Source organism: Panthera onca, chromosome D1 (genome assembly GCF_046562875.1).
Source record: "Panthera onca isolate mPanOnc1 chromosome D1, mPanOnc1 haplotype 2, whole genome shotgun sequence".
NCBI lineage: Eukaryota > Metazoa > Chordata > Mammalia > Carnivora > Felidae > Panthera > Panthera onca.
In genome coordinates this window covers 21,141,115-21,165,333 of record NC_138348.1, presented here as the reverse complement: position 1 = coordinate 21,165,333, position 24,219 = coordinate 21,141,115, and the positions used below count along the sequence as shown (strand labels likewise).

The 24,219-nt window shown below is 36.1% G+C and overlaps 1 protein-coding gene and 1 non-coding gene across 4 annotated transcripts in view; both read right to left on the bottom strand.

Annotated features, from left to right (window-relative positions):
- LRRC4C (leucine rich repeat containing 4C) overlaps positions 1–24,219 on the bottom strand; it is a 1,194,683-nt gene that overhangs the window by 1,014,767 nt on the left and 155,697 nt on the right. The window lies entirely within an intron of this gene.
- Positions 21,603–21,709, bottom strand: LOC132662694 (U6 spliceosomal RNA). Its single transcript, XR_009602694.1, has one exon. It is a non-coding gene; the product is annotated as a U6 spliceosomal RNA (small nuclear RNA).

Here is a 24,219-nt window from a genome sequence, read left to right as displayed (position 1 = left end):
GCCCAGATACTGATGACTCAGCTAAGCTTCAGGGTATATCAAAGGTCAAGAGACAATGCAAGGGATAATCCCATACCTCCAAATTAATTTGTGATGTTTAAGATGCTGCCCATAATTATATGAATTTTTTTTTAGAGAACTAGAAATTTGGCTTCTATTGTCTCCCTTTATTGATAATCAAAGGTTAAGTTTTAATATGGAGTGTGAGCTTTCTACCTGACATTTTATTTTATTAATTAAATTTTGTTTAATGTTTATTTGTTTTTGGGAGAGAGACAGGGTGTGAGCAGGGGAGGGGAAAAGGGAGAGAAAGGGAGACAGAGAATACAAAGTAGGCTCCAGGCTCAAGTTGTCAGCACAGAGCTTGACGCGGGACTTGAACTCACAGAACGTGAGATCATGACCTGAGCCAAAGTTGGACGCTTAACTGACTATGCCACCCATGCACCTGTCTACATTTAAATACTTCCTGCAGTACAATGGTTCTCAAACTTGAAGGTATCCCAGAATCACTTGAAAGGATTGTTAGAGTGCAGATTGCCGGGCTCCATCCCCCAAGTTTGACTCAGTGGGTTTCAGCAGGGATCTGGAAATCTCATTCCCATTCTCCAGGCGATCCTGCTACTGGTCCAAGGGAATCAATGTGGAAGTCCAAGCTGTTGGTGTCCCACTTGGATCTCCTTTATCAGCTGTCTGATAGCAGCTCTCTTTTCTGTTTGTTTGTTTGTTTGTTTGTATGTTTGTTTTCTAAAAGGATTCTCTGACCAAAGGAAGCCACCTTTCTGGGAGGCTACAGGAACACTGCCATGCCCCCACTCCACACACATATACAAAAACAGATACACAGGTAATGGCTACTTGAGATGGGTATTAGGAGGTAGCTTCTGTGCCCCTTATCTTTTTTGTGGTGTAATTCAAGCACAAGACTTTCCACCAGTCTAAAGCTCAACCACAACTTTATCTCTTTTTTCTCTGTCTCATGTGACTTCCCTCACTCCCGTTTTCCCTGAGAGCATGTCCTCAATAAGATGAGCACAAAAATGCTCACCTCAGCCTTTGATTCCATGGCACCAGACCTCTGTCATTTCCCTTTTTGTCATATGAGTGCTTGGCTCAAAACGTTAATGACCACCTGGCTCCCTGGACACCAGAAATACAACAAATATCTTTAATTACTAACATAAAATGAGTAAAATGTTGCCCGTAGAACACCAGGACCCTTGCTATAGAAAATACAACTGGCCATAATTTAACCCCTTCATCCTTTCTGACAAAAACATGTTTATTAGAATCCTTCAAATCTCAAATATTATTTCATCAGAGAAGACTCACTTTTGTCTGACCCCTCAGTTTAATACTGGTTTCTCTATTTAAGTCTGTCATTAATTTCCAATGCCTCAACAGCCTAGCACTTACAATGGTTTTCAGTGAATATTTGATAATATGTTTTAATTTAATAGACTGTGAGCTCCTGATAAGTAAAAAACAACTTCAATGCTTAGTATAGGGCTTAATATAAAGTATGGACACAATACTTACTTGATTGATGAATAAATGCTTAATGTACTGGCTAGTTTTGAAAGAATAGGAGACTTCCAAGTTTTCACCATGTGAGTCAGACTTCATCATCTAGTGAGTGTGGCAAAGACGTATAGACAGCATGGACAAAAGTGAATAAGTGCATCCCCAGCTCTTACACAACCATATAAGAAGATTTTAACTGCCCAAATAGTCAAAAGTGAGGAGTGAAATAGGAAATTTTGGAATTAAGTATCTATTAACCCAGAAGACTAATTTACAATCCTACCTTCATTATTCTTGTTTATGTCTCTTAGTATAAGTCTGAAATTAATAATATCGAATTATGACTTTATGCCACAAGCCATGCTCAACGCACTGTGTGCCTTGTGCCTGATGAAATTATGTTGCATTCACCATTGTGTTTATGATACAGGCATCTGAATATCATAATGGACAAATTTTTCTTACTTTATGCTATAATGTGCAATTTTTAAATGGTCCCATATTTGCCAGATAATCAAAGGCTAAGATAAAAGGATGCATATTATTGTTGTTTCTGTGCCCTTCTAGTACAGAAGTGTCAAATCGTTACATTACCACAATAAATCTTGACACTTGTCTCCTGTAAAAATCTATTTTGATCTTGAGCATGAGAAAGATGGAAAGGCAAGAAAATATAATGAATAATTGTTGGAAAGCTAACTAAGTGGAGAAAATGCAAACCAAAGACATTAAAAGTCAATTTAGAAACAAATAGCATTTTGTCAGACTTAAGAATTATGCATTAGGGGTCGGAGGTACATCCCCATCACCAAGGCAACATAGATAATGAGGCTTAACAAAAATAATTAACAATTAGCTTAATTTCTTTGTTTTTTCTATTATATTTTAAAAGAATCTTACTTAACTACAAACCTTCACGTACATGCATGCATATGCTCACATACACATACATTCTTCCTAGGAATAAATCAAGGCACCCCCAGTAGTGCTAAAATCCAAAGTGCCATGCTGGAGAGCATTAAGGAATTTACTGAAATGGAAGCGAACTGCCTCCATCTCTGAGTCATCAGGTTTTAAATAGAAATGAGATAGTAAATTTCTGCCCGCATCACACTGTGTGTCTTCTCTGATTCACTACTCTCATTCATCTTGCTGTTCTCTAATTTGTAAAGATGCAGGCAATGTATAAATATTCATGGCAGCTCTGGAAATAGACTGCACAGCGCTCAGTCTTCCGTTAGAAATGGGCAGAACGTCAAACAGGACTGGAGATGAGTCTCAAAAATGATACACTTGGATTGTCAATGGAGTAGAAAAAATAATGGCATGATTATGTCAGAGAAGAATTTCACAGCTGGATCTATAAGCATGCCTCTTGACTATGGCTGAGGTCAGAGGTTCTCAAACCTGCCTCACATCAGAATCACCTAGCCACTGGCATTTTAAATAATTTTCTACATGATACCCATATTCAGCTTGGATCAAGAATTACTGGTTCAATTAATGGCACCACAGAATAAGCCACTCCAACAGACTTTAGTTTTAGGAATCACAAAATACAAACAAAACAAAATAAAACACACACACACACACACACACACAAGGGCTGAAAATACAAAAAAATAAACTAATTAAAACCCTTCAAGCAACATAATATAAATATTATAATAGACCATTTTGTAAGTCATTCTATTTCCTAAAGATGGAATGAGGTTCTTAAAAATCTTCTCAAAGGACTTGATGGATATTTGTTTAACAGGTAGTTGGAGAGGAGGTAGAGTGGTCATGTAAAAGGAAATTTTCAGCCAAGAATATATCATGCTCAAAAAGATATGTCAACTTCAAAGAAACTGGGGCATATGTGAAATCTAAGTGGACTGACATGGTTAGAGAAAGCCCCCTTTCTTTCCCTTGGTAATTTTGTAAAATATATAACTCTAGCCACTGGACTGAGACTTTAAGTATGCTCTGAAAAGTAAAAAAAAAAATCAGTTCTTTTGGGATACAAGGGAGATTAATTTCCCATGTGAAATAATATGGTTATAAAGAAGAAAGGAAATTCTTTCAAAAGATATCAACCAATTAAATTCATCACTTAGGTATTGGAGAATGTAGAAGGAAATCCCTGTTGAGTTTAAAATACCCCCTTTAAACATCAGAACTGCACTTATGATTTAAAGTCTTCTGGCTTCATTATTGTGCCTGCATCCATAAATTCAAGTAGGGGAAGGGCCAGCTTCTCGAAGCCTAAGAACAAACACATACTCATTACTTCACAAATCCGCATCTTTATGTGGAGATAATACTCCTAATAGGTATATGGAAGCTTGGGTTATTTGTCCCATGGTGTGGATCAGTTTGCCTAGGCCTTTCTCCACTTGGTTCCTGACCTCTCCGTACATTTAGCAGCAATGACCAAGGGACTGCAGGAGCCCATTTAGGGCACAATGTTGCGTCAATACATATGGCCTCTAAGAGGAAATGAAGAAACAGATATTGGTATCTGAATCCTAGGCTTCCATAGGGGCCAACTAATTAGATACAATTCTGCCTCCTGAAACAATGACAGCCACTGTCCAGTAGGGCAGCATTTAGTCTGTTTTTTCATTTTCACTCACTTTTAAAAGCAATAATGGAGTGTCTGGATGGCTCAATTGGTTAAGTGGCTGACTCTTGATTTTGGCTCAGGTCATGATCTCCAGGTTTGTGACTTCAAGCCCGGGTAGGACTCTGCACTGAGAGCATGGAGCCTACTTGGAATTCTCTCTCTCCCTCTTTGTCTCTCTATACCCTGCCCATGCTTGCTCTCTCTCTCTCTCTCTCTCTCTCTCTCACTAAAAAAGGATCTATTGAAAAATTGAAAAGCAATACTAATATAATGTTATGTCAATTATATCTCAAAATTAAGAAAAAAGTATTTAGTTTATAAAAGGGGAGGGCAAAATGACTGCTAGCTCCATCACCATCTAGTGGCATACACATCAATTGCCACCGGGAAAACCACTCCACTTCCAGGACTTTAAAAGAAATTTTAGCATCCTCTGACTTCACGTCTATGTTATTTAATTAAAACTATAAAATACAAACTATTTAATGCTTTAAAAAATAAATAAGAAAACAGACATCCTTCTATCAATCCAGTTTCCAAGAAAAATCAAATAAAAGCCAACAGGGAAAAAAAAAGTGTTTGCATGGATAAAATTAAAGAATACTCAATTAAATTTACAGTTTTATTTCTAATTCCTCACTCACCAATTGTTTGTTATATTCAGATGCAATATGGATAGAGCACTCTGAGATAATAGAAATTTTGGAAAATTTCTCAGGTGGATTTTCTTAAATATTATTAAGGAAAACACTGGCCTGACTTAACTCATCTTTAATGTGGTTACCTTATATTAAAAAAAAATTTGTTTTCCATGATTTCAAATATATCATTTCAATATCTGTTCAACTACAGCAACAACAAAATATGCTATCTTTTTGGAACAGCTATACAAGTATATGTTGTATATCTCTGATAACTACTTGTTTTGTAGTAAAATTAAAGAGTAATAGAGGTATTCATATCCTTTGAGCATATCCTTCTGGGAATATAGCTTAAGGGAGTACACACCTACAAGGAAGGAAAGGGGATGGCAGAACAGGAGGACCCGAGGATTGCCTTTTCCCATAAAAACAACTAAATAACTATAAAATCATCCTAAATATCTCAGAAATGAATATGAAGGTTGGCAGAACAAATTCCACAACTAAAGTAGAGAAGAGGCCACATCGAGGAAAGTAGGAAGTGTGGAGATGTAGCTTGGGAGAGAAACATATTTTGGCCACTGTGGCGGTGAGGGAGCTGTGGTCACAGAGAAGGGTGAAAGATAAAAGAGTAAACAGGAGAATGCATGGGGGAAATGAATCCCAATAGCAATTGGCTTAGAAAGAGAGAGGGCCCAAATTTCTTGAGTTGATGCCACCAGTGGGGCTTAAATTCTGGAGTTTTAGACGTCAGTATGCTTGACTCTAGGAGAGCTCCAAGGACACTGAGATGGCTCTTGGAGAAAAGGCAGGGTAAATGGCTCGTAGACACAGTGTGGAAACAGCCATCTAAAGAATGCCTGAGGAACACAGCAGGGAAGTTAGTTGCTTATTTCAGAGTGTTTCCCAGACAGGCAGAGTTCATGGAGAGAGTCCACCAAGAACAGAGGAACTGGCAGGTGCCATTTCCCTCCCACGCTCCTCAGTATAAACACTGAGCTATCTGTGGTAACCAGCACAGTGCTTACATTTCCTACCTAACTTGCTTACACCGAGACCCCCCACAACTCCCCCGCTTCCAGATGCTCTGGAAGAACTGACCTTTTCAGTCACACTTGCTCCAGTCCCACCATGGTGGGCCTCTCCATACCAATGCCAGTCCAAACCACTAACAACACCTCATCTACTGACCCATTAGTTTTGGGAAGCCTGGGTTCTAGTGGCAGCACTGACAGGGCTCATTTCACAAGAAGACCAGAGCAAACCTAGTTAAATCATGCCACAATCAGGCCACAAAACAAACACTTTCCACAACCATCATAGGGAGCCTTTACAGATGACAGGCCTAAAGAATAAAGTAACCAGGACACAACAGGGGAGTGCACAAAGCACAATGGAGACCCTCCCAGAAATGCCAGGCCCTGAAGAAAAGGAGATACTACTCTACACTGCACTACACTACAGGGCACTATAGGACTTCTTTTTCACAAAGCAAGTTCCCTCAAAGGCAGAGGATATAGCTGACTTTCCTAACAAAGGGAAGCATGCACAGAGACATAGAAAATATGAGAAGACAGAGGAATGTAGCCCAAATTAAAGAACAGGACAAGACCACAGCCAGAGATCTAAGCAAAACTGATATAAGTAACATGACTGATGGAGAATTTAAAGCAACGATCATAAGGATACTCACTACACTTAGAAAAGAACCAAGGATATCAGTGAGACCATTAATACAGAGATAAAGAATGACATAGCAGAGATACAGGGCTAAATTAATGAAATGAGAAACATGACTGATAGAATGAACAGCAGGATGGAAGAAGCACAGGAATGAATTAATAACCTAAAACACAGAGTAATGGAAAGTAATCAAGCTGAATGAAAGTGATAAAAAAAGAATTATTCAAAATAAGAATAGATTATGGAGCTCAGGGGCTTCATGACACATCATAGCATTCATTTACATTTGAAGAAAAAGTCAAGGGAGAAGAAGGATGAGGTGAAGGAGAAGAAGAATTATTAGAAGAAGAAAGAGAAGAAGGGAAAGGAAAGTTAAGGGAAGAAGGGGAAGAGGAAGGAGGAGGAGGAGAGAGGAAAGATGAGAGAGAGAGAAGGAGAGACAGAGAGAGAGAGAGAAAGAAAGAAAAGAAAAGAAAAGAAAGAAACAAAGAAAGAAAAGGGGCACAGAATTTATTTCAAGAAATAAATGTTGAAAACTTCCCTGATCTGAGGAAGAAAACAGATACCAGATCCAGGAGGTACAGAGAACCCCCAACAAAATCAACAAAAGCAGATCCACATCAAAACATGTTGTAATTAAAATTACAAAAAAAGAATACTGATATAAAAAAAAAAATAAAGCAGCAATATAAAAGAAGACAGTCACATACAAAGGAAACACCATAAACCTATCAAGGGAGTTTTCAGTGGAAACTTTCCAAGACAGAAATAAGTGCATGATCTATTCAAATTGCTGAATGGGAAAAATCTGCAGCCGAGAATACTCTATTCAGCAAGACTATCATTCAAAATAGAAGGAGAGATAAACATCCACCCCCCAAAAAACAAAAGGAGCTCATGACCACTAAATCAACCCTGCAAGAAATATTAAAGAGGACTCGTTGGGTGGAAAGCAAAAACCAAAAAGCAGCAAAAACAAATGATTTCTGTAAAAAAATCAGTCAAGGAGTTCACGAAATTAAAGGAGGTAAAATATGACACCATTAACCTAAAATGTGAAGAGATGTGTAAATAATGGGTTCAAAGAGCAAAACATGTAAGAGAGAAAGACAAGGTCAGATAAAATCTTCAAAAACAACCACAACACCAGTAATAAAATGGCAATAAACACATATCTATCTGCAATTACTTTGAATGTAAATGGACTAAATGTTCCAATCAAAACACATAGGGTAACAGAATGGGTAAAAAGCAAGATCTACCTGGGGCGCCTGGGTGGCTCAGTCGGTTGAGCGTCCGACTTCGGCTCAGGTCATGATCTCGCGGTTGGTGGGTTCAAGCCCCGCGTCGGGCCCTGTGCTGACAGCTCGGGGCCTGGAGCCTGTTTCGGATTCTGTGTCTCCCTCTCTCTGACCCTCCCCCGTTCATGCTCTGTCTCTCTCTGTCTCAAAAATAAATTAACGTTTAAAAAAAAAAAAAAAAAAGCAAGATCTACCTATATGCTGACTAGAAGTGACTCATTTTACCTAAAGACAGCTGCACATTGAAAGTGTGAGATGGAAAAACATCCACCATGAAAATAGATGTCAAAAGAAAGCTGAAGTAGCAAGTCTTGTATCAGACAAAATAGACCTTACAACAGACTGTACCAAGAGACAAAGAAGGACACTATATAATAATAAATGGGACAGTCCAATTACTAGCAGAGAAATTGAATTTAAAAAAAATACCCAAAAACAAAAGTCCAGGACCAAATGGCTTCACAGGCAAATTTTACCCATCTTTTCTAAGCAAGAGTTAATACTTACTCTTCTCAAACTGTTCCAAAGAAGAGCAAGGGAAGGAAAATTTCCGGTCATTCTATGAGGCTAGCATTACCCTGATTCCAAAACCAGAAAAAGACACCACAAAAAAAAAGAAAGAACTATAAGCCAGTATTTGTGAGGAACCTTGATGCAAAAACCCTCAACAAAATACCAGCAAACTGAATCCAACACATCAAAAACATAATTCACCATGATCAAGTGGAATTTATTCTTGGATTGCAAGGGTGGCTCAATATTTACAAATCAATCAAAATGATGCATTACATCAATAAAAGAAAGGATAAAAACCATATGATCATTTCAATAGACACAGAAAAAGCATTTGACAAAGTACATCATCCATTCAAGACAAAAATACTCAACCAAGTATATTTAGAGGATGCACCTCAACATAAGGACCATACATGAAAAAAATACATATATATGTATAATTTCTTTATAAATTCATCAATCCATATTTTAATGCATATGGAATGTTATTCAGTCATAAAAAAGAATAAACTCTTGCCATTTGCAATGACATAGATGGAGCTAGAGAGTATAATACTAAGCAAAATAAGTACAGAAAGATAAAAATCATGTTATCTCATTCATGTGTGGTATTTAAGTAACAAAACAGTTGATCAAAGGGAAAAAAGAGAGAGATAAACCAAGAAACAGACTCTTCACTACAGAAAACAAACTGATAGTTACCAGAGGGGAGGTGGGTGGGGGAATAGGTGAAACAGGTAATGGGGATTGAGAAGTATATTTGTGATGAGCTCCAGGTAATTAAATTTTAAAAAAAGTATATATATAAGAAAATATTATAAAAATAGTAAAAGTTTTATGCACAAAGATATTCATCATAGCACCATTTAACTTGGTCAATTTGTCTTTGAAAAAAAAATTACGTTTGAAACAACCTAAATATTCAAGCACTCGAGATGCTCCTGATGGTGAATAATGCATCAATGAATCTAATGAAAGTATCCACAAACTAATATCAGCACCCTGGTTTTGTTTAGGTCTCAAGTTAAAAATAGTTTTTACATTTTTAAATGGTAAAAAAAAAAACATTTAAAAATATTATTTTGTGACCGATGAAAACTATAGCAAAATCAAAGTTACAACATCCATAAAATTTTATTGCGGCACAGAAATGTTCATATACATATTGTATGTTCATTTATATCTCATCTGTAATCATCTTTCTTAAATAGCATAATGTAGTTAAGACAGACACCATAAGATCTACAAAGCCTCAAATATTTACAGAAAAAGTCTGCTGAACTCTGATCTAATGTACAAGGTAAGAGATCAGGGATTTTGGAATTGGACTGTTTGGTATAAACTACCAAATCTGGTATTTTTTATCCGTGTGACACTGAGAAAGATACCTTCTCAAGGCCTCAATTCCCCCACCCCCGCCTTTTAAAGTGAAGATAATAACAGTATCTGCCTCTTAGGGTTGTTGTAGTAATTGAATCATAATACATACGGTGCTTAGATGAGAGTAACCACAGTGAAAATTAGCTATGGTTATAACATTGCTGCTAACTGCTCAAAACTGCTGAAATGTTAGATGGAAAATCAGATAAAATTGTAAATATGGTATGAGTACAACTGTTAGTAAATTTCACGTAAAAACTGCCTAGTGGAAAATATGCCAAAATATTAACAATAATTATCTATCTTTAACTGGAGGGATTTTTACTTTCTATTCTGTTCTTCCCAAGTTTACTAAATGTACTCAAATTATCTATACAATGATAAAACAATCAGGAATACAAAAAAGATGGAGATTGCTATAACTATGGAAACAGTTCTGTGAAAGCACATTTTATATAAGAAATGAATACACAAATGAAAGCAGTGAATGTTCTGTGTTCCAAAGGTTCTCCTCATGCTGCTTCATAGATTCTCACCACATCTTTCACAATTATATTTTTTTCCTATCAAAGGGTAAGAATGACATTTATGCACTTCACCTTTCACCTGTGCTGCTGGTCACTTGGAAGTTTGAGATGACAAGCTTACCCAAGCTCATCCTATTATACATATTGCTAATTACCACTGACTTCCGCTGACACCACACTTCATTATCCACGTTGAAAATTCATTGTCCAGCCTCTCTGCTCCAGGCACTTGTCTCCAGCAGCCCTCCCCATAGACAGTTACATTTTTATTCTGTATTAAATTCTCCTCATTACAATTAATCTGTCAATACCATAAAGAGCTTTTAGGTCAGTTCAAGGTGTGTGACTGAATTCCTGGGGAAGGGTTTTGGATATGTGTTAGTTGAACACCAACCTTAGTTACAATTTATTAAAACCATTTATTTCCCCCCAACACTATTTGTTAGAAACAGCAATTGATGTACTTCATTTCTTTTTTTTTTTTTTTTAGTATACCTGAAAATAGCACTAAAACACAAAATATTTCAAATGTCTAGATAAGTCAATTCGGTTAGTGTGAACTCATGGCCAAGACAGGGGATTTGAGCTTTAATAAGTTCCCCCTAAAAGGGAGGGTATTTCTTTCCCAAATGTCAGGTTATACTTTGGAGCTTATGTTGAACAAATGCAAGAGGCCACAGGAAAAATAATTACATCGTCTGATTTAACTCAAATACCTACCACAATGTCTGGCATGCAGACATCACCCAGTGAGCCTCATCTAGATTCAATCTATCTTTGGATCCATCTATCCATTCATCCACCCATCCATCAATCTGCACATGTATATCTTTATGAATGAAAATGGGTAAAACAGAAACTTTAATTCACAGACTACTAGAAGTAGATCAGTAGTGTCACCTCTCAACAAGTACAATTTATTTTGAAATGTCTACTGTTGAGATTGATTCTAAGAAAGATACTGATATACCGTACAACCCAGCAATAGCACTGCTAGGAATTTACCCACGGAATACAGGACTGCTGATGGATAGGAGCACTTGTACCCCAATGTTTATAGCAACACTTTAAATAATAGCCAAATTATGTAAAGAGCCTAAAAATGTCCATCAACTGATGAATAGATAAAGAAGATGTGGTTTATATATACAATGGAATACTACTTGGCAACGAGAAAGAATAAAATCTGGCCATTTGTGGCAATGTGGATGGAACTAGAGACTATTAAGTAAAATAAGTCAGGCAGAGAAAGACAGATACCATATGTTTTCATTCATATGTGGATCCTGAGAAAATAAACAGAAGACCAGTGGGGAGGGGAAGGGGGGAAAAAAGGTACAGCAAGGGAAGGAGGTAAACCATAAGAAACTCTTAAACACTGAGAACAAACTGAGGATTGATGGGGGGTGGGAGAGAGGGGAAAGTGGGTGATGGGCATTGAGGAGGGCACCTATTGGGATGAGCACTGGGTGTTACATGGAAACCAATTTGACAATAAATTATATTTAAAAATAAATAAATGTAAAAAAATTAAATTAAATTAAAATGTTATACTTAATAAAAAAAGAACAAATAAAGATACTGATGTTAAAAATTAATCAGACTCTATCCTATCTTTCAATGAGCTAACAGTCCAGTAGGGAACACAGACAGGTGGACAAATACATTGAACACAATAAAATAAGAACGACAATAATAACATGCTTGAGATCCAGAGGATGAAGTGACATATTCTATGGGGAGGAGATTGGAGAAGATTGTCCTACAAGAGAGACATGGTTCCCAAGTGGGAGATGCTGAGTTTCTTGCAGATTTTCCCATTTTACTTATCTCTTTGCTGATAAATGTCCATGCATGTTTGTACTCTGTTATCACAGAGGGAGCAAACCATGCAACAGATCCTCTGTAGCTCAATCATCACATGGTCAATTTCTTTTGAAGAGCAAGAGGCATAGTTGCAAGGAACAGTTGAGTTGCCCTCATGTGTCCAGATTCCCATTTTGCATCACTTTCTCCCATCCCACACTACTTCTCTTTTTCTTAGTCTATGGAAGTGTTTCTAAAAATTGTATACTTCATAAAAAATAAAGAAATATTCCTTAATATTATTTGGTTTAGTTTTAACTTAACTGCTAAATTTGAAATTGAGTTAAATCACAAAAAGATAATGAAGACTTCCTTTTAATGGATATGAAATATATTTATTTTTATACTTGAAAATAAGACAATTGAGCACTAGACTGACCAAGCACAGATAATCAAACAGAAGGAATATATATGCTTACAAGGATGATCCTCCTCAGAGACTCCCTGGGTTATATTTTTCATCTTCCAGTAAGAGCTCTGATAGGGTTGGTACAAATAAAGACTGGGTGCCATCCTGGCCTAGTGGGTTAAAACTACTTTACTTCTATAACTCTCATTACTCTTTTCCATTATTAACTCTGCGTGTGTGTGTGTGTGTGTCTGTGCGGTATGGCTCTAGAAATTAGAAAAGGTCCTGTTCCTTAACAAAGAAAGAATGGAGATGATCACATCAGTTAGAAAATCCATACCCAAGTTCTGATAGTAAAATAAACTAGCACAAGGTAAAATAAAACTTACGTATTTTATTTACTAGATGTCGGTAGAGGCTTAAAACACTGATAATTGATATTTTGATGGATTTTCCTTTGTTCTACGAGCAGTGGTAACAACAAAATGAGAATTAAATTAATGACAGGAAATAAAACCTAACAATTTTCATTAATATTAAATATCATTGGTTCTGATAAGTCTAAACCAAGCCAATGGATCTCATTAAATCTCATTAAAGAAGTTGGTCATGGTCTGGTTATTACATAAACAGAATGACATCAAGGAAAATCATATTGGTACTTAGTGTATATTTGTGTTTTTTATACAGGACAGAATCCTCAAGTCACACCCAAACACAAGACAGTGGAGTGGTGTTTGTGTGCAGTGTATATGTGTGTGGGGGGGTGGTGGTGAAAAAGGCTATGTTTAGTTCCAAAGATGAAAAGCAAAGGTCTGAAATGGACTTACATATGAAAACCATAGGGATATTTGGTTCTTTTTTTTTTTTTTGCAATAGAACATTATCCTCACAAATGTCTGACTAGATTTTCATATAGCCACAACTATCTAGAAACTATTTGCAGCAATAACAATAATAAAGTCAGCATAAATACACATGCTGAGGAAAGTATAACCTACTGTAAACCTTTTGTGAATCAACTGATAAGGTCATCTCTTCTACTCCAGATATTTCTTTCTTCCTAAACCTTGACCTAATATTCTAGGAGTGCATATTTTCCTCCCTGTGTATGAAGCTGTCCCCGATTTCTTCAAACCACATGAATAAATCCTTCCCCTGGCTCATTAGTACTCATTCTCAGTGCTGTATGTATCTTTCTGGTTTTTTGAATGGCTCTTATTAATGACTTCCCTTTCACTTCAGCTAAATTATAAATACCTTAAGCCTCAGGCTATGATTTGTACTTGTTCAGCAACCTTTTGATTACACGGGGGAGAACGCAACAGAGGAAGGAAGTCCAGAACACATACCAGGCACATTAAATGACGGGGTATTCATTGAAAAAAATCTTTATTAATCTACTCTGTGCCAAGTTCTTTCCTTGGCTCTAGTTATTCATATAACAAAAGGGACACAGTCTTTGTCTTCATGGAGATTACAAGCTACGAGGAGGCAATAGTCAGTAAGCATGTAGGCAAATGAATGACTGAAACATATCATAGTTGTCTAAAGGAAATACATTGGATTCAAGGATAGAGAGTAAGAACCAAGGCTTGACAAGGTCTAGTTTTCATTTTAGCCTTTATTTGTGTCAAAGCATTAATATGATTCCAGCTCATAAACTCTCACACACTAGAAGAAAAAGAGCTAGTGTCCCTATACACTGGCTAGAAATGACACTGGCTAGAAATGAGGTTCTCAGACTGCCTGGCTGGATACGAATTGATTCAAGAACTGGGGATAGAGAGTATACAGGCCTCATAAGGTGGAAAATTTGGGAGTTCAGCAAAGAAAGTCAACAGGTTAAGAGAGAGGTTGAAGGGAGATAGGGAAGGAAACTAGGATTAGGGTAAAACAATCCTTTCTCCAAATTATATCACCAGTTAGTAAACACATTGTTTCAAGATATTTCATCCTAATAAACGGTTGAGCTTCCATCACAAAGTATTATCTCCAGTCAAATATCTGAACAATATCACAAATTCTGTATGTCAGAAATCTGCACATGATTCTTTTTGGGGGGTTTGACAAGGCTGAAATCAAAATGGTAGTGAGATATGGGGGTCTTATCAGAGACTTGGGGTCTTCTTCTAAGGTTACACTCCCATTAGCAGAATTCATTTACTAGTAGCTGTAGAACTCATGTTGGCTTCCTTCTTCAAGGTCAGCAGGAGAGTGTGTCTCCTGCTTTGAATCTCTTTAGGGGATAGCATAAACCTTCCCTTAAAGAGTTCACTTGACTAGATCAAGCACACCCAGGTTAATCTCCATTTTGATTAACTCAATTGATTAGGAATCTTAATTGCACCCGCAAACTTCCCTCAACCTTGTTGTATAACATAACCTAATCACAGGTTGAGATCCCATCACAGTTCAAGATAACCCGTTCCCAAGATTACACAGGAGACCTGTATCAGAAGGTGGGAATCATGTGGGACATTTAATAATTCTGCCTGTCATACTGGACCTGCATTCTCTGAGGGCATTACATTTCAGTAGTTGCATCATTTAGCAGTAGTCTCCCTTTTAATGTTCCCCATGGTTCTCTGAAGTCACTATTAAATGTTAAAAAGAGGGGCTGAATATAAATTACTATTTACACCGACCAGAAGTCATTGTTACTTTCATTTAATAATCCATTCATTCATTCATATATACATATGGCCAACTATACTCATTTCTGATAAATACTGACTTTAGAATACATTTGAGTTTTCAATTCTAGTCTGTGTTCTTAAATTCAAATGTTACACTGAAAATATTTTCTCTGTGTTATAACATCTCAAATCCCTAAGTGCTCCATGGTTTAAGTATAGGACCTTTCTTCTATTAATCTCGTTTTTCACCTAATATGGTAAAAGGACATTCACTAATATTTTTATGTATATTTTGGACTCCCAATAAATTAATGAAAATGTGTTATATTTCTAGGTGGGGGAATAATAGGGCACAGACTTTATTTCTCTTAAGAGAGATAAAGATATTATTTTGTTATTAATAATATTATCTCCCCTCCCCATTTGATAACACTACCTCTAGACACTAAATCTAACACATTACAATTCAGACCATATTTTCACATCTTTTGATTCTCTCAGTAACCCTGTGATTTAAGTATGTTTCTTTCCATCATTGTTCTTTCATTGAAGAGGAAGCTGGAACTAAAAGAATTTAAGTGATTTTCAAGGTCAATTTACAAAGAACACATAGGAATCATGCCTCAAACACAGAGCTCTGAAATATGTGAGCAAAGACTGATAGAACAGATAGGAGAAATACACAAATGAAACGTTATACTTAGACATTTCAAAATCTATTTCTCAACAATTGAGAGAACAACTAGATATAAAATCAGCAAAGATACAGAAGAACTCAACAATACCACCTTCAGACAGGATCTAATCACCATTTATAGTCCACTCTCCGCAACAGCAGCAGAATATACATTCCTTAAAGTTTAATGAATGATTTACCAAGAGAGGCCATATTGTGAACCATAAAATAAATTGTGAGAAGTTCAAAGATATTGAAATTATGCATAGTGTATTATCTGATCATAATGGAATCAAACTAAAAATTGATAACAGAGAGACACCAGAAAAGCTTCCAAGTCTTAAAAAGAGACAGAGCATGGGAAGGTGAGGGGCCAAGAGAGAGAAGGAGACACAGAATCTGAAGCAGGCTCCAGGCTATGAGTTGTGAGCAAAGAGCCCAATGCAGGGCTCGAACACACAAACCATGAGATCATGACCTGAACCGAAGTCAGATGCTTAAGCAACTGAGCCACCCAGGCGCCCCTAAGCAACACACTTCTAAATAATACAAGTGGCAAAGTTACGTATTGCTCAATGGAGACCAAAAGTACATTTATCCACATGATAATGACAAACAAAATATCAAAATTTGTAAAACATAGTGAAAACAAGTCTAAGAGGGAAGTTTATATCACTATATACTTATATGAGGAAACAAAAAATCTCAATTAATAATATAAGTTCCCACCTTAAGAAATGAGAAGAAAAATGGGGCACCGGGGTGGCTCAGTCAGTTAAGCTTTCGACTTCGACTTAGGTCATGATCTCATGTGCGGTTCGAGAGTTCAAGCCCCAGGTCGGGCTCTGTGCTGACAAGCTCAGACTCGAGCCTGCTTCAGATTCTGTCTCCATCTTTCTGCCCCTCCCCTGATCGTGCTCTGTATCTCTTTCTCTCAAATATAAAATAAAACATAAAAAATTTAAAAAAATAAAGAAATTAGAAGAAAAAGAAAAATGAACCAAAACAAAGTAGGAGGGAGGACATAATAAAGATAAGAACATACATCAATGAACTTAAAAACAGAAAAATATACAACACCAATGAAACAGAAAACTGGTTATTTTAAAAGATCAGTAAAATTGACAAACCTCCAGCCAAACTGAAAAATGAAGACACAAATTGCCAATGTCAGGAATAAGGAGTGAATATCATTACAGACCATGTTGACATTACAGGGATATTAAGAGAATAAACAATTCTACACAGATAAATATTTAATTAGATAAAATAGATCAATTCCTTCAAGTGCACAATCCAAAATAAATCACCAATTATGAAATATATAATTTGAATAGCCTTATAACTACAAAGACATTGAAATCAAAATATAAAAAATCCTTAAAAAGAAAAAAATCCTTGGAGTAGTATCGATGGAAAGTCTAAGAGAACTTTAAAGAACAATTTCCATTCATTCTACACAAACTCCTTAAGAAAGTAGTAGAGGATAGAATACTTCTCACATCATTCTCTGAGGTCAGTATTACATTGATACCTGACAAACACAGTTGGCAAACAAAACAAAAAAACTATAAATCAATATCATTCATGAATGTAGATGCAAAAAATCCTTTGAAAAAGATTAGCTAATAGAAATTAGCAATATATAAAATACTTTTATGCTATGACCAAGTAGGCTATATTCTAGGGATTCAAGACTGGCTTAATATTAAAAAAACAATATAATCTATCATATTAATAGGCCTTGGAAGAACAATCACATAATCATATCAATTACTTTAGAAAAATATATTTGACAAAATCCATACATATGATGAAACTCTCAGAAAGTTAGAAATAGAGGAGAATTGGGGTTAATCTGGGTTAATCACTCTCACCACTGGTTTTTTTTTTTTTTATTGGTTTTGTCATTTTGTTTTGTTTGTTTGTTTTTAATCTATCTGTCTCACCACTGTGACCTCAGTGCCAATGAAAAACAATGCCTTTTTACTCAGTGATACCTGGAGAAGTAAACACAAATAGTAGCAATGCAGAGATAATGGATTTCTTAAGTTTTTGGTTCAATAAGCCAAATTTCATATATTTGGATCCCAAAGGGAAAAAGAATAGCTTAGTAATGGCAAATTCAGAATCAAAGTAACAGATTCAAATTAGTTTTTGCTTATTTTATTTTTTTTTAAATGTTTATTTTTGAGACAGAGAGAGACAGAGTGCAAGTGGGGGAGGGGCAGAGAGAGAAGGAGACACAGAATCTGAAACAGGCTCCAGGCTCTGAGCGGTCAGCACAGAGCCCGACGCGGGGCTCGAACCCACGGACTGTGAGATCATGACCTGAGCCAAAGTCGGACGCTCAACCAACTGAGCCACCCAGTCGCCCCAGTTTTTGCTTGTTTTAAATAACTAGGGAGGCGCTCTTACCACTGTGATCTCATATAGTACTTTGAGTCTTGGCCAGTGCAATATAGCAAGAAAAAGAAATAAGAGATATACAGGCTAGAAAGGAAGAAATAAAGGAGTCTCTATTTGTAGATAATGTAATAGTGTAATAGTAATCTACTGATGTAATAGTAATATTGTATCCAATAAGATTCCATGAAAATAAATACCATTCCACTACCATGGTTGGTTGGACATGAACAAGAGTTTAAGTTCTCGATGACTTTGTTGGTCACTATATCAGGTCTGGACTTATTTTTGGAATTTCTATTACTTGAGAAAACTAAACTCCTTGTTCTGCTAAGATACTATGCATATAATCTCTTACACATAAGTGAAGAGCAACCCTTAACTGATTTAGGTAATCCATTTTCCTATTTTTAAAATAAGCATAATGAACTGAAACTCTCACAGGAAGTTAAGAAATTTGTATTGTGAAGAATGGCCCTTTGGACTGAATTATGCTCCCCCATCCCCTGCCAACCATATATTTAAGCCTTAACGCCCAATATGACTATATTTGGAGAAAGGGCCTCCAGAGAGGTGATTAAGGTTTAAAATGTGGTCCAAAGGGTGGGACCCTGATCTGATAGGAGTGGTGTACTTGTAAGAGAAAGAGACAAAATCTCTCGCTCTCTCTCTCACTCTCTCTCTCCACACACAAACAGAAAAGGGATCCTGCAAGAAGATGGCCATCTATAACCCAGGAAAAGAGTCTTTACCAGAAACCAACTCTGAGGGCACACTGATCTTGGACTTCTAACTTCCAGAGTAGTGAGAACATAAATGTTTGTTGTTGAAATCACCCAGACTGTAGTCTTTGGCTATGATAGCCTGACTGGATGATTATAAATGGCATCACAGAAACCAAGGAACTAGGTATTTTTCAGAAGCATTCTGCTTGGACAACAGTATTAAATCCGGAAATAAAATCAAGACAAGCAAATGAGTACAAGTGACATTTAAAAATCAGGTGTATTGAGAACAAAAAAAAAAAAAATAGTAACTGTATTCTTACATTCACATGTTTAGATTTTACAAGTAAAATTATGTCACATATTTTATTATGTTTCATGACAGTGAGTCATCAAAATATATTGGTAGCTCCCTTACCATATTAACGGTTATTGAGTAACAATACAGACATGGTGTTGTGTGTTTCGTGAACATTCTGTGAGTTTGATCAGAATGGTGAATGGTATCTGGGTACAGAGAGAGACAATGGGCCTCATACCAAACTTCAGTAAAGAAGCCAATAAATAAACAAGATTTCCTACATGAGGAAAAAGAGATTAACTTAATATAATATGAGCTTCAAAGGAATTTTATTTCTAATGCACTGATGGAAGAGTAATGGTTAAAAAGCTGGAAATGGAGAAAACTATAGCCATTCTTAGCCCTTCGGTACAAATTTGTGGTACTGGCAGTTACAAAATAATCACTTTGAGAAGTCAAAGAGAAATAAGCAGTAAGTCAAGCAAGTTCCTGAGACATAGCAGTGAATAAATGACATGTAGAGAGAATGATCTAAGGGCTCTCCATCCTGGACATATACAAAAGGCTTCCATTCTTCCTGGGGAGCACTGAACATCACTGTGCTTGTTCCTGAATATATACTACTCATATGGAGGGAAACCACTGAACATATGTTACAAGTTCATTCATATTCCTGGCCAGGGAACTTGAAAACCACTGAAACACATTCCAACACCAGCAATGAAGTTTCTATTAGAGCTGTCTACATTAGCCTGCAGAACAAGCTTAATGAGACATCTTTCCTTTCTCCCTTCTTTCTACCCCATTAGCTTCTCTCCCGGGAGGAAACTATATTACTGTAGCTATCTTCACCCTTCCATGACCTTAGAGCTCAGTGCATGGAGAGAGCTTAAAATGTACAAAGGCCTTAGTATAATTCAATAAAAAAAGAAGCATCATCAATATCCTCAGACCTAGACGATGGGGAGACTCTGCCACTGAAGTTTCTGAATTTAGTTTGCCCTGCACCCTGAGAAGAATAGGGGCCAGCACTACCAAGCAACAAAGTATCTGCTATCTTACCTGACAAGTGATATGGAAGACCTTTAATGTCAACTTCGCAAAAACCTGGCAAGCAGAAAACAAAGTAATCGACAATACTATGTGTGAAATGAAGCTAAAATCAAAATAAATTTACCTCCATGAAAACATGTCCATGTGCAAGAGAAAAGGAAATTTCTATGGGTAGCAATAGCAAGGTACAAGCATATTAAAAACATGATTTAAAGTCTTTTAGATTTTCCAGTATTCATGCCACACAATGTGAGTCACGAAATAAGATTTACCACCTAGGAAGGAAAGAGGATTACGATGTGAGGTACAAATGACTTCAGATACAAGAATTGGATAGATTACTGTTTTATATGAGGCACACAAAGGTGATAAATAAAACCTAAGAGTCAACAATCATGCCATATATACAAATGACTAGATATTCTACTTTTGTTCTCATGGCACAAAGCCATTTTGTGTCTGAAGATATGCCAGGAATCTCAGCTCTTCTGTCCATTTATTATTGGGTCATATTCAATCTCTTGATACACTATGAAACATTTAAACTGCAAAATTTAGTGTTGTAACATTTTGCCAGAGATTACAGTTTTATTTGGAACTGCTCTTAATAATGAGAAAGGAAACATAGAGAAAATAGATTTTGTAGAAAGAGATGGTTTTGTAATCAACACAAATACTGGAAGAATTTTCATCATAAAAAATTTCAGACCTCTATAAGAGGTCTCCCTCTTCCCCAAACTGCAAAGAGCACTTCTAGACACACACACACACACACACACACACACACACACACACACACACACAGACCATAGACACAGGACTTTGTACAGACCTTAATTTGAGTAGAGTTACCCTGCTAACCTTTCTTACAATGTGATTGCTTTCTTATACAGTAGCAATCAGGAAAAAAAGACGCGGGGGGGGGGGGCGGTTATAATTTATAAAAACACGTGTGGGTAAGACAAAGGTTGCATGCTTTCAATACTGAACACTTAGAGATTTCTTCATATGAAATCATTCATTTCATATATTACCTCTACAACAAAGGCTTGTTAGGCTTTGGAACAAATGGAGGCTTGCACTAGCATGGCAATATAGCATTGGAACAGGTCAAAGTCCCTTCCCAATTTTGGACCCCTTCCAGAACCAGGATGTGGTAGATTCTATTCTGATTCAGAATATTTGTTCCTACTCCATGGGAGAAAATTGAACATTTCTGCCATGTTCATAGTGTGTTTCACCATGTAGCTTATTTTTTTTTAGTATATGAAATTTATTGTCAAACTGGTTTCCATACAACACCCAATGCTCATCCCAAAAGATGCCCTCTTCAATACCAATCACACACCCTCCCCTTCCTCCCACCCCCAATCAACCCTCAGTTTGTTCTCAGTTTTTAAGAGTCTCAAAAATATGGAACGCTTCACGAATTTGCATGTCATCCTTGTGCAGGGGCCATGCTAATCTTCTCTGTATCGTTCCAATTTTAGTATATGTGCTGCCGAAGCGAGCACTCACCATGTAGCTTATATTGCCTCTCACAGTGAAATAATTTTATTTTTCCACCCTCTGATATGAGGAATGGCAATTTGATTCACTTTGGCTGATGGGTTGGGAAGAACTAGTGTGTGTCTCTTCTGAACACAAGTTCAAGAGTATTTATGGTTCCACCACCTCTTTTCCCTGTGCCACAAGACCTGTCATAGCCAAACAAAAATGGCTTCTACAGCCTGGAGTGAAAATAAAGAAGAGGAGTACCACAAACACCAAAGCAAAAGGTAACATAAACAAAATAAAATGATACTTTGTTTTTTAAGTCATTGAGACGTGCAGGTTATTATAGCATACTCTAGTCTATCCTGGGGATACACAGAATGACACAGAAGGTGGCATAAATATTTTTAAATAAATAATATTTTATAAACAATGTAATATTTTAGTATATTTTATACTTAATATCATTTCATTAGAAACTTAACCAATCATTTTGACAAGTGGTTAACCAGAGTTACGTTGATTGTAACCATTTTATCTTCAGTTGGTGGTTCAGTAACATTACACCTGATCCCATGGTTTACATGCCATCTCAACTGATCCTTTGTACCATTTAGTAATATTTCAACAGGTTTCAAATGCTCTGAGTTAGCAATTTTGATTTTAGGAAACCTTGAAATCAATAAACAAATGCATAAAGCTTTTTGTGCAAGCATTTCTTACATTATTTTAAAAAAATAGTGAAAACAAACAATATCCAACAACAGAAGATGAGCTAAATAAATTCAGGTATAACTTTAAAATAAGCAGAATATTTCACATCATAGAGGAACATTTACACCTGTGATAAATGTTCAAAATACACTGAGAAAAAAATCATATTATAACACAATATATATGGTATGATCCCAAAGTTATTAAAATTATATAAATGAATAAAATTATGGTAATGTAAAAACAGGTACTTTTTTTTCTTATACTTACCTATGCTTTCAATATTATATGCTATGACTTTGTATTACTATAATGAGGTACTAATGATGTTCTATGGAATATTACTGAATGGAAGAAAAGCACATGACTGTATGATACACCAAAGTTGTGTTGACATATACACATAGTACATCTTTAGAACAATGTACATAGAATTATTAATGTTGATTAACTGTGGTGCGAAGCAAAGGACCAGAAAACTTCCACTTTATTCTCTGTACAGTTTAATATTACATTTTTATAATAAGCACATAGTAATTTATAATTTGAAAACTTCACTAATGTTATTAAACATACAAACACATGAACACACACATGCATGTGCACACACACACACACATTTTGGGCCTTGTAAAATGAGAGCCAGTTAAACTTAGTGTCTTCACTATTATAGCGAGATGTCCTCCCTGAATAGAATAGGGACGCAGATATTCAATTTTCAAAACCTTCAAGGTGGAGTAAAAGACTAAACCCAGGCCAACTTGAATACTCTATTTGGAGTTATTCTTAGTGCTCATATTATACTGAAGTAAACTACTAATTTATCTCTAAAGAGAGAATGTACTGGTCACACCCACATTTTCTAGGCTCTGGTCCAATATTTAAGCCTCAAAAACAAAAATCACTTGAAGAAAAAAACAAAGGGCCTGGTCTCAAGAAACCAGGTCACAGAGCCTGAGAAAAAACAACTTCACACACACCAAAAAAAAAAAAAAAAGAGGTGAGGCTTGGGTTTCTCAATGGCTCACTCTGCCTGTGATTTGAGATTGGCCAACTCTGACCTGTAATTTCATTCATCTCTACACTAGATGTATTTTCTAGGAAAACAATGATTGTTTAGGAGTAAATGAATGGCAAAATGATTTATCTTAAAGATGTATTTCCATTGGATCATTAAAACATAATATATTTTCATTTCTAAGAATGTTAAAAGTAGAAGGATTTTCAGAGGAAAAAAATTATTATATAATATTGTCCCCTTTCCTTATTGTTACAATGTGCTTGTTTCACTTTTTGTTTGGATTTATGTTCTAACAGAACTCACTCTTCAGAATACAATATGATCCATGACTATTTATGGTTCTACAAGTTTCATAATATATCCCAATATAACTATTATAGCAGAGGAACAGAATTAACAAGGATAAGGGTAATTGAATCATAATGCATAGTCTATGAAGTTAAAAATGTTTTTAATCATTAATGTAGCAATGACTAAAGGAATATAATTCTTAGCAATTCTAAGTAGGCTAAGGTCTGACTATAACAATCCCTCTTACAACACTAAATTAGCCCTACAGTTTCAGTGATTACAATAACAAATGCATTAAAAATATAACATCTATCTGCTTGGAGTACACTTGGACTTGGCTGTCAACATTGCAAACTGACATGATTCATAGATATTCAAGGCCATGAAAGAACCACACTCTTTCATCCTGTGATTTGTCAAGAACTAATTTGAAGGGGGGTGGGGGAAAGAAAGCATTTGTGGCATTATCTAAAATAGTAGAAAATTGGAGCAAAGATAAATATC